Below are 17,401 nucleotides of genomic sequence, written 5' to 3'. Positions count from 1 at the left end.
TGGAACAGGTGAGGTCGGTGGCTCCGTCCTTGTCTCTGCAAGATGCCTCAGAATTGGAATCTACGGCGGCCTCCATGTTGCAGACAGTTTCTTGGCTGCTCCTCTGGTCTGTGGTTATTATCAAGATAGCTTCCAACAGGTCCCTGGAAGGGTTGGTGATCGCCTCCTCGCTTGCCAGTCTGTTGCAATCCGGGGGCAAGGCGTTTTCATATTTGGCTCACCTCAGTGCCAATTTATGGGCTAATCTTCATCTGATTAGAAGGGACGCAGCTTTGTCTAGGATGGAGAGATTGTTTGGCTGCTAACCCATCCGTTAATTTTGGTGGAGAAGGCGTCTTAGAAGAGCCTACACATCTTTCTCATCGTTGGTCTCTGTTGCCGGAGCAGGAGGAGGGAGACTCGCAAGTTTCTGTCTTCCTTTTTGGAAGTTGTTGATCTCATTCGTGGGTTTAACAATTTGGAAAGTAGGACTCAGGCTCGGTTGTCTTACACGCGTTCTTGCTTGGAAGCCATGCTGGGAGCTACTCAGGACCCCAAATCTTCCTCTTCAGCTTCCTTTGTCGAGGTACGTTCAGTTGGTCTTGCAGAAGGTTAATGTCTCTGTTTCGGACTGGGACGGGTTGCTTCGCTCTAGGGGCTCTACCAAACTACTAGCCCCGCCTCTCACGAAACATAGGAAGTACTATGCTACGAGCTCTGCATTTTTGTTGTCATGCCATCTTAACCCAGACATCATCATTTGCCTGAAGCCGGGTTTGACTTTGGAACAGGTGAGGTCGGTGTCTCCGTCCTTGTCTCTGCAAGATGCCTCAGCATTGGAATCTACGGCGGCCTCCATGTTGCAGACGGTTTCTTGGCTGCACCTCTGGTCTGTGGTTATTACCAAGATAGCTTCCGACAGGTCCCTGGAAGGGTTGATGATCGCCTCCTCGCTTGCCAGTCTGTTGCAGTCCGGGGGCAAGGCGTTTTCATATTTGGCTCACCTCAGTGCCAATTTATGGGCTAATCTTTATCTGATTAGAAGGGACGCAGCTTTGTCTAGGATGGAGAGATCGCTTGACACAGAGTCCTTGCTGGCATTGAGGAACGGAGATCTGTTGGAATCCCAATTTTTGTTTCCTCAGACAGAACTCGAGAATGCGATAGACCGGTGCCAGGCTGACACCAAAGACCAACTGGTGCACCAGGCCGTGTCGAAGTTGGAGTTTCGTCCTCTGAGACGTCCGGCTCCTCCTCCTCCTCCTGTCCAGCAGCAGTTAAGGAGATCGTCGCCTGGTAGACCGTTGAGGGCCTCGAGTTCGGCAGGGCCTTCCCATTCAACACACCCTAAGTCAGAAGATCAACACCCCTTTCGCTCTTATTCCTTTGAGCCAAGAAGGAGCCCAAGGGGCAGAGGTAAAGGGGGCCATCAGTAGGTTAGGCGCCTCTCCCTCACCTGCACCACAGGTGGGGGGTTGCCTGGCTGGCCATTGGGCCAAGTGGCAGAGTTATGGGGCGGAGAAGTGGGTGGTAGATGTCCTTCTGGTGGGATACCTACTGCCATTCGACTTCTCTCCTCCTCTGTCGGACAAGCCGCAACTCAGAAAGGCATATCCTCCAGATTCTCTGAAGTTCTTAGCTCTTCAGGAGGAAATGCAGAAAATGCTGGACAAGGATGCAATAGAGGAAGTAGTGTGTCTGTCCCCGGGGTTTTACAGTCACATCTTCTTGGTGCCTAAGGCGTTGGGAGGATGGAGGCCTGTGATCGACTCATCCACCTTGAATCACTTTGTCAGGAAGACATGGTTCAAGATGGAGACCCCACGCTCAGTGTTGGCAGCCGTGAGGGAAGGCGACTTCATGCTGTCGATAGACTTAAGGGACGCATACTTCCAAATCCCTGTTCAGCCCATGTCCAGGAAGTTCCCTCGCTTCTCTCTTGCAGACAAGATCTTCGAGTTCAAAGTCTTGTGCTTCAGGCTGACAACGGCCCCTCGAGTGTTCACATGGGTCTTCTCTCTCATGTCAAGTTGGGCCCATGCTCAGGAGATCCGTTTGCTGAGGTACCTCGACGATTGGTTAATCTTGGCAGTTTCCAGGGAGAAACTGCTGAAGGACAGGGATCGTCTACTTCGGTTCTGTCTGGACCTGGGCATATTAGTCAACCAGGAAAAGTCGAACCTCATACCCACTCAAAGGATTCTCTACCTGGGCATGGTCATCGATACGACAGTGGCAAAAGTTTTCCCGTCAAATCAGAGATTGGAGAAATTGCGGGCGGTAGGACGCAACCTCCTGTCAAAGTCCCATCAGTCGGCTCATCAGTGGCAGGTTCTTATGGGAGTGTTGTCTTCCCTGGAGAAGCTGGTCCCTCATGGGTGTCTTCATCTTCGGTCTCTGCAATGGAGACTGGGAAAATTCTGGTCTCCGGCGGGGGACTCTCCCGTTTATGGTTCCTCTGTCTCTGGAAGTGAGAGAAGACCTTTGTTGGTGGTTGGACGACCAGAATCTGTTGAAGGGTGTCCCTCTGCGTTCTCTCCCACCGGACTTCCTTCTGTCCTCGGACGCCTCCCTCGCAGGTTGCAGTGCTCATATAGGCAGCCTCATCGCTTCAGGCATTTGGAGGACAAGCAGCAGCATATCAACATCTTGGAGTTGAAGGCGGCTTTCCTGGGTCTGAAGCAGTTTCGGGGGAAGGTAGAGGGTCATTCTGTCGTTCTCATGTCGTACAACACCATGGTGGTAGCCTATGTGAATAAACAGGGGCGCCTGGTTTCACATCAACTTCACGCCTTGACCATCGAGCTTCACCAGTGGGTGGTCAGCAATTCGGTAGAGCTCTCAGCCAGGTATATCCCAGAGAAACAGAACGTGGTCGCAGACAAACTCAGTCGCCGGGATCAGATCCTAGGCACAGAGTGGTCCCTTCATCAAGTGGTGGCAGACAAGCTTTACCAGATTTGGGGGAGGCCCATGCTGGACCTCTTCATGACACGCTTCAACAGGAAGCTGGAGGTGTTCTGTTCAGTGGTTCCAGATCCTTTAGCATTGGCAGAGGACGCATTCCAACATCCCTGGGACAACCTGGAGGTGTATGCCTTCCCTCCGTTTGGTTTGATTCGTCAGGTTCTGAACAAGCTGATGAGTTCACAGGGTCTCAGGATGACTATGGTAGCCCCTCTGTGGCCTCAGGCAGAATGGTTTCCAGATCTGCTGTCGTTGTCAGAGGTTCCGAAGGAGATTCCCCCTTAGCAACATCTTCTGTGTCAGCCTTATGCAGAAAGGTTCCACCAGTCAGTAAAATCCCTGTCTCTTCACGGTTGGAGGCTATCAAGTATCTCCTCCGAGCAAGAGGCTTTTCTCAGAGAACAGCTGGGCACATGTCCAGCAGTCTTAGAAAGTCGACCTCCACAGTTTACCAAGGCAAATGGGTGATCTACTGTGACTGGTGTCGTAAACAGGGTTTTTCTCCACTCACCACCTCTATTCAGCAAATACTAGCAGACTTTTTAACCATCCTCAGAGACGAGAAACGTTTATCCATTTCTGCTATTAGAGGCTACAGGGCGGCACCGAGTTTGGTGTTATGCCTTAAGGGTATCGACATCTCCTCTTCCTGGGAACTTTTCCTGCTAGTTAAAGGGTTTGAGCAATCGAGTTCTCCTAGAGAGCTCAAGCCTCCAATGTGGGATGTTTCCTTGGTTCTTAAGAGCTTCACTAAGAGTCCATATGAGCCCTTGTGTCGCTCATCTGCTAGGAACCTGACGCTCAAGACAGTTTTCCTGCTGGCTTTGGCATCTTCCAAGAGGGTAGGAGAGCTCCACGGTCTGAGCTATGAGGTGAAGCACACCAGGGGTTGGGGGTCGATGTCCCTCGAATTTGTTGTGGAATTTGTGGCCAAGACCCAAAATCCCTCGGTGCATGATGACAGGTTCACTTTGTTTTCCATTCCATCACTGACTGACTTTGTGGGTGGTGATGCTCAAGAGCTTTTGTTGTGTCCTGTCTGGGCCCTGCGTTGATATCTTAAAAGGACTCGGCACTTTAGACCAGGCTGCCGCAGACTTTTAGTTAGCACAGGCCGTACAAAGAAAGAGGTGTCTAAGAATGCTATCTCTTTTTGGATACGGGAATCCATCAGACAGGCATACTTGACACTTGATGATTCCACCATCACGTCTGTGTGGGCTAGAGGCCATGAAGTTAGAGGTATTGGTCCCTCTCTGGCTTTCAAAAAGAACTTGGCTGTACATAGAGTGTTGAGCGCTGGTACTTGGTTATGCCAGTCCACGTTCACCTCCTTCTATCTCAAGGATGTTGCCCACAGATCTACGGACACGTTTTCCCTGGGTCCTGTGGTGGCTGCCCAACAGGTTGTGTAACTCATAGTTGTCCTTAACAGGGCACCTTTGTATCTTACCTAAGGAGATTGCGTGGATGAGAGAATGAGTGAGTTGGCTGGTCTCCTTTCTCTTGTTCCTTTCCTTCTTCCTTCGGGCGGTTTAAGGAATAGACACGTCATTCGCTGGATTGGTCTGATATAGGTGAGTAATGTAGTCATACTGATAGTGAGGTTGTGCAATATCTTACCCGCTATTTGGTAGCATATACTTCATTCCTTGGCAAGGGGGAGTTGGGAGTAATACAAAACCTGGTGTCTTTTGTTTGTTATTGGACAGTCAAAGCTTCTCTTTGGTTCCCTATACAATGGTTATCCCATATATCATTGTAAATCACTCAGGTTCTGGGTGGTTAGATATCAATTTATCTAGCTCCTCGACGGGCTTCAGTCCCTCTCCAAGAACCATTTCTTTTGAGGGCTGGACTGGTAGGTAGGCCCACAGCTGGTCTAGGATGTCTTATACCTCCCTCCAAGTATGAGTTTATCCTATTGTTAAGACCGAAAGTTTGTTCGCGTATGAACAAATGACAAGTTTTCTATGACAATTTGTATTTTTCATAGCTACAAACCTGAGGTCTTAATGTTATACTGCCCACCTCTAGCCGCCCCTCTGTTTGTTAAGTCATCCTGAGTTGGGAAAGACTGGCATAGCGCGTTGTCCTGGACCAATCCTAACTCAAGCTACGCATGCGTTGCCAGATATCACAAGATTCCTTGCTTTCATCTGCTTTTTAACCGGATCCAGCTAGGCGCTAGAAATTATCGTATTGTTAAGACCTCAGGTTTGTAGCTATGAAAAACACATTATCTTAGAAAATTTGTCGTTTTACAGAAACTGGAAAATCCTTGCTGATCATACTCAAACTTTTTTTAATAACCTTTTTATAACCTTTCCATAAAAAGAAGTGTTTTTAGCACGTGGAGGGGTGCAAGGAAGTGACTATAGCACGAGTTCATTCATGTGGTATGTAATACACAGAAAGCATGTATTACATACCATACTCAATTTTAACTTTGTGCATTTGAAGATTCTCTCTCTCTCTCGAATCGGTGTATATTGTGTAGTTGCCTCTTCTAGTGCCTTCAGGAAGGTAACCTAGCTTTTTTTTGTGGGGTAGAGGCAGTGCTTGATATTCTCCGGCTCACTTTTGGGGAGGGGAAGACTACTACTGCAGCTGTGGCAGGTAAGCTGCAGTCTACTGAGCTATCTATGTAATACTACATATTCGGGGTTACTGTGGCATCTATGGGCCCTCTTGCACTGCTTGTTTTACTTGCACAAGAGTGAAGAGTTCTTTGTTTGCAGATAGAGTGGCAATGTTTCTTGGAAGTTTAAGAAGGCTCAGCGCAGGTGTTAGTTACACTGTTTCTATGTTGCAGCAGTGGCTTCTTGCATTTTGACTCTTCTCAGGCCAGCAAGAATGTTCCCAATGTAACAGTGTATCTCAAGCAATGAAATCTCTCCTCTTCACCTTTCACATACATCATAAACTCTCCAGAGTGGGGTTGTGCATTTATGTTTGTCGTTTAAGTTTTTTTGTTTGATTTCTGTATGGCGGCTTGTTGAATTCTAGTTCAAATGTTTTTCCATTTTGTATTTTTGTGCTGGAATAGATCATCAACATTCAGACAGCCTTATAGACCTGATTAAGTCCAAGAGTAGAGGTACTACCGTTGTATTTACATTTCTCAATGACAATGAAAACGGTGGTTCATAAAGAAGGTATTCAATAAGGTAATTGAAAATGCACTAATGAATTAATTAAATTATAAATCTGGCATTTTTAGCAACTAACTTGGGCTCTCACTGGAAAGAATGTTCTTGTAAAACAATTTTTTTTCAAGCTATCAACAGTTTTGTAAGCATTTTACACTGCTTTGGGATATCAACATTAATGCTGCTTAACTTATTCGCAGGTCAGAAAATATGTAATGAACATTTAGAATACACAGTACTATTAACAATACAATGGCAATATGATGCTGTAAATGAATGTAAAATCAGACTCTTATCGTAATAGTACAAGGATATTACATCAACATTCTCAGTACAATGATCCCTTCTAACTTCTTCCTGCTCTGGGAAAGGGGTGAATAAAAAAAGCTTTAAATGTTTGTTTTTCTTCTTTTTATTTCAAGAAAAGTTAAAGATCTTTTACACCTCTTCAAAACTCTTGTGAAATTATGGTTGTAGCAAAACATCTTCCATACAGATCAGTACAGCAGTTATAATATATATACAGTACAAGCAAAATGGTTACCAATATACAATTAATTATCAAATAAAATCTGTTTTCCAAAAAGTGGCTACCATCAAAACATTACATAACTAATCCAATGTTTTAGATTAGACCAAGCCAAAATATAATTCCTTACAGCTTTCTAATATACATATACTAGTGACTTTTGTTCAAAATCTTAGTAGCATTCAAATCACAGATCTTCAGTGTTAACTATAAGGCACCTTTTTAGCAAAATACTGACATTATGAATACAATGTTAGGAGTCCTAATTTCCATACAAATAACACAAACATGCAACAACTTTCAGCAAATTGGCTGTTTGGTAGGTGCAAAATTTGAGAAAAAAGCTGCTGCTATTCACAGAAAGCTATTTACAAAGTCATTCTTGATCTCTATTAACTTTTTTTTCATACAAATGAAGTTGGGGAAGGAATGGCATACTTTTTTTCTACTGTACAATACACTGACATTCTCAAGAATTCCAACCAGTGAAGGTTTTGTACTTCCTGAAACGAAAAATCTATTATGTCTGAAAAATATCTGCTCCTGAGTTGTTGTCATCTACTTATTGCCCTTATGTTCACAACATATTGCCCTAATGCTTCCAGCTTTTGCTTTCAAATCATAATTGTATTCAAATGAAACATAATGCACATACAGTATTACAATCAAAATAATGTACATATATCAAACTTATACTATAGTATGAGACTGTAATACTACTTTTCTTCATTATGGTTGAATAAAATAAGTTGGGTCAAAATATGAAATTACTAACTAAAAAAACCTATCAGCAAAATTATACTTTAAATTGTATAAAGACCAGAATAATGAGGTTCTAAAACTGGAATGTATGTGATAGTGTAACCAAAATATATCAAATGTTAGTACGTACTACCATTAGTATTCACTTAAATGATCGTCAAAATTTTTTATCAACATCTAAATTTACATTCCTAGGCCTTCCTGTGACCTCAAGTTGAAAAACTCAAGAGGCTTCATATCTAATGTAATAAAATACAAAAACAAGGAAAGTGAAAGATTTAAGGCATTCTAAAAAAATAACTGAAGGAAGTAATATCCTATCTTAAAGTTGGTAACGTGCTTCTTGCCCAAGTAATATCCCATCTTCAAGTTGGTCATGCTTCTTGCCCACATACATTTGATGAATAACCCACACGACCCAAACCATAAATGCAGTTAATGCTTATAGTGTTGGCCCAACTTTCAACCAACTAGGTATATCAAGTATCTGTGACAAACCCTTGAAAAAAATTTTGTCAGAATCTTCAACATTTTCAGTTTATCCCATAATTCAATCTTTAGGAATTGTAATATATTAAGATCTAATGTGAAGATTTAGAATGTTAACCATCTAGCAGTGAGTAAACTAATTAGTACCAATAAAAACAACATCAAAGTAAATCACCACTTATGAATATTCTTTAATAAACCCAGGCCATTTTTAGACCTAAGAGAATGCATTGGAAAAACAGACACATAGCACCACCAAAATCAAATATTTCAACACTCCAAATAATCTCTTGAAAAAAATGATAACTTGTTCCCCTCCAATAATTTTTTTGGAATACAACTACAATTTACAGCACTCCAAGTTTCTGTAACAATCCGTTCGAAATCTGAAGTGACAATTCCACATTTACAAGACCTATGAAACTTGTAATGCAAGAAGTTCCGGGTAACAAAACACATATGCATATGTAATATTTAAAATTAAAACATAATGAAGTTTTTAGTTTTTGCAAGATAATTCGTGGCCTTCTGTACAACAAAATTCTTGTTCTTATTTACTACTTATTGCAAAATTTGATTCTCTTATTAATGCACTAGGATCCAAGAAATGTACTTTCTCCACATACAAAGTTACTCGTAGTGTATCTACTCACTCCCTTCATTTCACACACAAAGCTAATACTGTACATAACTTTTTTCTCTTCTACTAATATGGTATCTTTCAGTATCACTTAATGTATACAACTTGCATGAGAAGTCAGAATATTGACGATATTATTAAAAGAAACAGCTGATTTACCTTTTAGAGAATGATTTCCCTTACATTTTGTGGGGTCCAGAGCTGCTTTCATCATAGTTAAGAGGAATAAACTAACAAAGTGCTTTCAGATAACATTCAAATACTTCAGGTGATCATTAATGTGAATAACCTGTTCTTACAACAAGCCTTCATTGTTCATAACAGCAACTCAATATTTACTTGAGGGCAATCATCTTTGTGTAATGTCTCATCTAGAAAATTTGCAAACTAGCCAAAATAATCTTTGGGTATAAATGCATGCATGCAACCTGTTTTCTTTTTTTTTTTCCCAATAAACAGTACTGTAATGAAAACCCCAATAAGTTTACAGATTTTTCTAATTACACATCCAATAATATGAAAAATAGGAATATGTATTATATAACAATTATTTCAACATGATAACACTGTCTATAGCGAATAAGAAATAGAAGCAACACTTAAAAAGTATACAAGGATGTGCAAGCAACCAAACAGTAACATGGAACTTCAAACAAATACTGTAAACTGTGTACCTAGAGAAATTTCAGATAAAGATTTCTTCAAGTACAGGCAGTCCCAAGGTTACGATGTTCCGAGGTTAAGGCGCTTCTCAATTATATTCATCAGACATTATTTCCAGGGTTACGACGCATGTTCCAGGGTTACAATGCCTACAACGCTCATCTGGCAGATGAAATATGACACCAAAAATGCAAAATAATCAATATTTGAAGGTTTTTATGAAAAATGCAATAAGAATGCAGTTTACATAGTTTTAAATGCACCCAAAGCATTAAAAGTAAGGTTTTCTTAGGATTTTTTACGATGTTCCGGCTTACGACGATTTTCTGCTTACGACGCGTCGTAATCCGGGGACTACCTGTATATGCATATATATATATATCATCTTGTATTTCCCAGTTGGTTTGCAAATCGAGTTTCCTCCCTTGAACTGTAAACAAAAACTCAACAGATACCATTAATATCACCTAAATTATTACTATTAATATGGCTTAGTTTTTCCAGACCTCTGAGTCTTAGGTAGACTCTAATAATCACCTAAAGACTGGCTCAAACCTTGGTTCTTGAATCAGATGCACTTCACTGAAAGATTAAGGTTCCATAATGGGCACAGGGCATTAAGCTCAAAAGTAACACTAAAAAGTATAATGTGCCACACCTTTGAATGTGTGCCTAACATCAAGTAGCAAAGGTTTACATGTTGCTGAAAGTTTTTTTTTACATAATTGGTAAGCTAAACCTTTTACTGAAATATTTCATGAAGGAAAATTTGCAAGTGAAGTTAAGTGTAAATTACTGATTTGACATCATAAGTTTGTAACAGACTGAAAATTACTTTAATACTATGTAGGTAATAGAGAAGATTACTGTGGCAAAGACAAAGTAATACATATAAATAATATAGTAATGTATACAGAAATAGACTTACAACATCCAGTTTTTAAATTTACCGTAAGTAATGACACCAAAAGTATTCTAAAACTTATGAAGGCTGGAAATCACTCCTCAATTTACTTATATCAATGAAACCTACTCTTCTTTTCAATATTTAGCCATTGTCCCCATGAATAAAAAGTCAAGTGTTTCTAAATAGTACCAATAATTAGGTTTTAAATGTCTTCTCTCTGACAATTATAATTTTCTTTGCTAAGATCAAGACTGTAAAACCATTCAAATCTCAAGTGTCTATGAAGGTACGTACATAATCATCCATGCTGAGGGGCCACAAAGTTTTGCCTTGTAAATTGAGACATGCTATTTGCCTCTCAAACTGACGACTTGCAGTTAAAATATAAAAAAATGTATGTTGTAAGATCCCAGATGCATGAACTGAAGAACATGAATTATTTTGCAAAAGCCCTTCGCTCTTGCACCCATGCTGATGGCTCTATTATCTTGCATTCAAGGACCTACCTTTTATCTTTGAATCTGTACAGCACTGAATACAGAGACTGCAAAGAATAACCCTTACATACGTACACTGTAACTCTTAGTTCCAAAACCATTTACCCTAATTAACATCACCACATTTGACATTATGATGTGAATTTGAAAAAACTAAAAGACTTTCTATCAGAGGACTGCATTAATATGGAGAAAACTTCCAGAAATGGAGAAAAATTAACAAACTAAAAAAAGACAAACATTGAAAAGAAATGGCTAAACTCTTCACAAGTCTAAAAAAAATTTTCAAACTTACCCTGAAATGACAAATTTTTAATAAATTTATATTTTTCATAGCAAACAAACCTGAGGTCTTAACAATAGGATAATCTTGTGCCATTTGTAAACTGGTTAAAAACAATAGAGATTGTAAAGCAAGGACTCTGTGGCATCTGGCAACTTACTTCCTCAGAGCCACCAGTGAACTATATTAAATACTATTAATATTAAAGAATCTCTTCACATTATTTGACATTCTTCTCTGAACTTTGAATAGGTAGCACTTCTAAGAAGGCCAACCATAATTCAGGCCATTATTAAGCACAACATGGTATTTCTATTATTTATAGTTTCCAACTAAATTGTAAATAACCAACAGAAGTGGAAATCAATAAAAATTGAAAGGAATGGAGGGATTACAATTATTGCAATAACTCATACTTCCATGAGACTGGTACTGCAAAACTATTGCTTGTACACAGGTTTCCCGCTGAAAACATTAGTTACTCTTGGATACATTTACCTGAAATAACAGCATTAATATCATTATTAAAGGGGACATAAAAAATAAATATCAACTTATCAACTAAGAATATACTACAGTTTATATAAAACCACATTATCTGTATCTAAACCCTTGCACATCTAATCCATTTCAAAACTGGCTGTGTGCCACCAGCCAGTAGACTTCATTTTAAAACCCTACTAACTCCTCAATACATACCTACAAAGCATAATTCTATGAAAGTAACTAAACTGCTTCATATTTAATATAATTTTACACATCCACTTCACTTTCATGAAAAGAAAAAACAGAAACACACAGGATATAGGGTTTACATACATACATACATACATACATACATACATACATACATACATACATACATACATACATACATACATACATACATATACATATATATATGTGTGTGTGTATATTTGGATATATATATATATATATATATATATATATATATATATATATATATATATATATATATATATATATATATATATATACTTGTATTATTATTAGCTTTTTATCCTTGCTGTACCGAATTTACTGATTTACATTCATTAGGCCCTTCAAATTCTAAGTAACCTATAAAATAGAAAGTTATATTACACAGAGTAGACAAATATGGGAATGGAAAGCAGAAAGCCATGGACTGTTCAAACAGATGTCCAATAGCACATTAGTAATAATAAAGTTAACACCTCATCTTAACATTCATTTGTATTTATCAGCTACATTATCATCACTTTCTGCTATGCTACTGTCCTAGATGTGATACATTTTAGGTAAATCTCTGAAGTTAAATGTTACATGTATAATGTCAAATTTTCAATAAATTTGTATTTTTCATAACTAACAACCCTGAGGGCTTTGAGTATGGGGAAAATCTCTCTAACACAGCTGGATCTGGTTAAAAATACATCAAACAATGGGGAGAGTGTAGATGGGCCCTGGCCTCTTCTTGCCTTCATGTACATGTTAGTTTAGGTTAGGCACTGTTAACTGTAAGATCTAGAAAATATTCAAGAGCAGGCTGTAATATAGCATCTTGTTACTTAACAAACTTTATTACTTTACATAAATACCAGGCCCCTAGAGCACCTGTTGAGTTGAGGTGCTACTACGTATTGGGAACAAGGTACAGGAGTCCCAGGGTTACTTTGGACTCAGCTTACATCATTCTGAGGTTACGTTTATGTCGCCAGTCCAACTTAAGAATGGAACTCTAATATGCCTCCTAAACAGCAGATTGGTGAAAATTGGGTGGCTGTTTGATTAATAGCTCAATCAAAATGCATGTAACATTGTTTTCAAGACACCCAAAGGATTAAAATTAAGTTTTCTTACAATTTTTGACAATGTCTCAGGTTATGCCATTTTTAGGCTATGTTGCAGTGTAGGAATGGAACCCGATGTAACCCGGGAACTGCCTGTATAAAAACTGGTCAAAAGTGGGACTGAAATTATGGGACCCTTCCCATGGCTGATTAGACAATGTTAATTTCTTAAAAACAAATTTCCAGCATTTTTGAAACATTCTGTATTGCAAAGACACAACATTGAGAAATAGGGCTTCAAAACTACTCTGAAAAAAAACTACAAATGTTTGCTATGGAAGTCCCATTTAAGATTCACCATGAGCGAGTTTTGTTTAAGATCAGCTTAAGACTGACATAACATAATTGTTCGGCTGGTATGTTAATGAAGACTGCAATAGTTTTCTTTTTTGTTTTGTTGTTTGTATATTGTTCCCAATTGTAGCACTATCCCTTCCATCATATTTTTTAGTCTGGTTACAAACCACTTTACACTTAATAGGCATTAATGATATGCAGCACTAACTCACTAAATGGTTAGCCACATCTAGGACAAGCTCTTACAACTGACATATGTTTCTAAACATTATGCTCTTTTCCCCATGTCAATTGTTTCATAATGAATGATGTTATGTAAGGGCAAATTTGTAACAACAATCTAATACAGTATTTCATGTTCCCTTTCTCCTTGTCATTCTCATGGCCCGTCAAATTAAAGAATCACAAATGAGAAACCAATTGCACAGTTACAGAGCTTCCTTTTTTTATATAATTTCATTACATTCAGTTTTGTAGGCCTACACAGGTAGCTGTCAAAACTTAGTCTGAGGCCATCTTGCTGTGAGTGCTTAATTGCTAATTGTAACATATTTCTGCTTCCCATATCCAATTTCTCGACAAAACGCCATCAATCTTAAAAAATGTTGTTTGGGGATATTAAAATATTTGGAAACCATATGCTACATGAAACCTCATCCTAGGTTTCATGATTCTTGTTTCAATGGCTGACTCAAAGGATTTGGTGATAACAAGATGCAGAATTCTTATAGTACACAATGCCCAGCACAAAAGGCAAGAAGAAGTAAAGACCTATGATTAAGTCACTCGGAAAACATGAAAAAAAACTATGTTAATAAACTTATAAAAATAACACTGGTAATGTCTGTCAAAAGCCAAAAGATATATCTTGGCCAACATTGCCATGAATATAACATAATGAACTATTTGCAAAATAGCAAAAGCTCAATTCTTATCCACAAGATTTAAATAAAATAGACACCAGAAGAAATAAGACAAAATATTACATTCCACACATACATAAAAGCTTTGGAAAACATTTCTATGAATGTAATTAAAATAACCAATTAACTATTCTCCACTTAACATATTGTATTTGTCAATATTTCTTTATTTGTGTCAATATATCTTTATTTGATAAAATTTATGCCACAGTATTTCCACTGTAACCTACTCACCATATAACTAAAATATGAAGTGACTCTTCCACAAACATAATTATCCTAAAAAACTAAACACCATGATTAAGTCATAAAATCTACATTGTCAACAAATTTTAATACCTAAAAATATCATAAAAAAAATCTGAGTCTAAAATTTAAAAAAAAAGACCACTTACAGTCCAGAGAACTGTACTTTTTTTAGTACAGTAATACTTTACTAAGATGAATTGGATGCTTTGTCAATTATCTCTATCTTACAACAAAGGAAGGATGCAGAACAAACCACTAATTCTTTTAAGCAAACAATTTCCAACAAAATATTACTTTTAATCTATATTAGGACATTTAAAAAGATTTCTGAGTGGTGTTTTCACTAAATTATTTAAGTGGTCTTTCTTTTAAACAAGTTAATACTTTAGTTCACTACCACTGGCTTGACATGCAAGGGTTTGCATAAACATGTATGGGCAAGATACAATAATATATATAGCTTTCTGAGCAGGTTTGATGATCAGATGCATCAATAATGTACATAGACCTGACATCAGGTTTAAATAAAAAATTTTCATGTGGATATTATAGCAATAAAAATTTATATATTATTTTACTGAAGGACACAGAAAAAAATAAAAGATTATAATCAGTTAGCATTTGCTGTATTAAATATAGCACATAATGTAGATAGTTTACGAAGAACTTTATGGTGCTCCTCAAAATGTTAATAAGTTTTTATGAAGATATTAATAACTCCATTTCAAAGTATTACAAGATTATTAAATTCTTAACAAAATAATATGACATGCCAAAGACCCTAGTTAGTTATGACTACGACTCTTCCTTCTTGATTGAATCATTTACAAAACCCCCTACAACACCATGTATCACTCAAGCAATTACTTTTAATACTAATACTGGACTCTGTGATGCCATAAGCCTTTAAATTAATAAATAAAATCTTACAATGCAACACTTACGGCCACAAGAAAAACAAGCCCAGATAAATTTCTATCTTTCACGCAGCAGTGAAACGACTCCTGCTTTATATGCGTGCATTCCACCGTAATCTACTATTGCATGGTCTTTTTCAGCTTTGGAATCAAGAATTAGGTATAATTTACATAACTACTCTCTTCTCCAACTCATAAAATATTTCTAATATCCAGAGCAGTCCCCAATCTAAGGCTACATAAGCTACTGGCATTTTTTTAAGGTCCACCTTCCTGTGCAATATCAAATAAGTATGTTTAAATCTGGTGCACGATAAGATCTCTCTCACTATGATTCTTGAAATCTGTAGATTATCTTTCAAGTTTTAAAAACAATATTGAAAATATATCCCACATAACTACAAAATAGTGATCCAAATGGGGGCGATACCTACAGTTCGTACTATGTAACACACTACAAACAGTAATCAAGATTCTTTGCTGTGTCCCTTGGACTCCTACCTGCACTAATCTCTTCAGCTCTTATTCATTCTCTTTGTTTTCTTCATTCTTGGTTGGCCAACTTCTGCAACTGTACATACTACTCTAATTTTAATCCTTCAATTCAAACCTTTATAACCCCATTTTAGTTCCTATTTCCACTGTACTAAGTAAAACTGATACAACAAATACAGTTTCCTTCCAATACGATGGTAGCTTTAATATATGACACCACTTCAGAATAACTTCCTGTGTTATTATATCACCCTCAGAAAACAAGATTCATCACCTCCTCATCAAGAACTAACGCCTTTTACTGGATCTTCCAAGGGAATGATCCTTTCATCACAAAGTGTTACTAATTTGCATTTTTTTTAGAATTGTACGACAAATATAATTTGGCAATTTCCTTGGGACTTGGTAATTTACTTATAGGTTAGAGGAAATAGGTTGTGGGAGTAGACTGGAAAAGATGAACCAATTTCTAAGAAATTTCATTCACGATATATACATTGCTCAAGGGCAAGAACCGGGCGACGGGTGAGACCAACAAAGAGGAATCTCATATTTTTCTTGTTTTCACCCCAGGATAAAGAATGCAATGTATTCTGAGTTATGATTGCCCCTATCAAGAACAATAGAAAGGTATTTTCATGAGATTTAAAACTATGACATAAAATTGTGAAACCCATACAAAACATTCCCCCCCAGTTCACCATCATTTCTACTCAAATTTCCACATTCATCACAAAGCTTAACAATAGAACCCTATCAAGGTATGTAAAGTTTTTGTTGCTAATTTTCCAAATGGTAGCTATACAGTATGTAATTTCAATACAATTTCATACAAATTTTTTAGATTAAATAAGCCTCACGTATAATGTACCAGAATTCCAAAGGCAAAGCCAACATAACATGCACAAAATTTATGTCGTACTTTGTAATTTGGCAAACAAAATGCATACAAGTATTATTCCCTTACAACAGTGTGTATGCTAGTTGTTCTGCATTTACTACCAGCTATCTGTTCATCAGAAATATAAATGTATACTTTCAAGTAATCCTTGCAAATGAAAGTCAAAACACAATGCTTCACTATATATTATAGTGCTTCAGGAGTAAGAATGGCCTATTTCAACTAGACAGAAAAAAAATTAATGCATTAGTATACAGTTTCTTGAATAGACCGCTCATACTTTGTATCAGGACCCATCCAATGTTCATTTGAACGCCATTTACAACACATACAAATATACCTCTTAGAACATATTGATAAAAATATTTGCAGTGCCTCATTTAAAGAAGGATTAAATTATTTAGAGAAAACTAGGGTACAGTTCCAAATCACAGCAATTATTATCCATACAAATCAAGTAACAACAAAATAATACTGACTTTACACTACTTTTTATATATGCTTTTTTTAACAGTACTATATCAAACAACTTCAATAAACAACAAAATGCTATTAGCACCTACAAATATTAAAAAACTAAGTTACAAAAAGAACTGAAAATCCCAGTTATATGCAATGGCACGCTACATACTAAATATAGAACTGCAAACAAACCAATTAGACATAAAATTACATAAAAAGAAAATATGCACAGATAAATCCCATATTTTTTAAAGGAAAAATAGTATCGGCACAGACATTCCAGTGAAAATACTATGTATTTCATTCAAACGGAGAATTTCCTACAAGTAAATACAACAAAAACACTAACAAAGGCAACAAAATATAGCATAATTATTTCTCTTGACTTACACCACAGTTACTTTAATCACAAAATACTGCAGTACTTGTTACTTCATGTAATTACATCTGATATTCC

This window comes from Macrobrachium nipponense, chromosome 38, assembly GCF_015104395.2.
Source record: "Macrobrachium nipponense isolate FS-2020 chromosome 38, ASM1510439v2, whole genome shotgun sequence".
Lineage (NCBI taxonomy): Eukaryota > Metazoa > Arthropoda > Malacostraca > Decapoda > Palaemonidae > Macrobrachium > Macrobrachium nipponense.
This window is presented reverse-complemented; position numbering follows the sequence as displayed.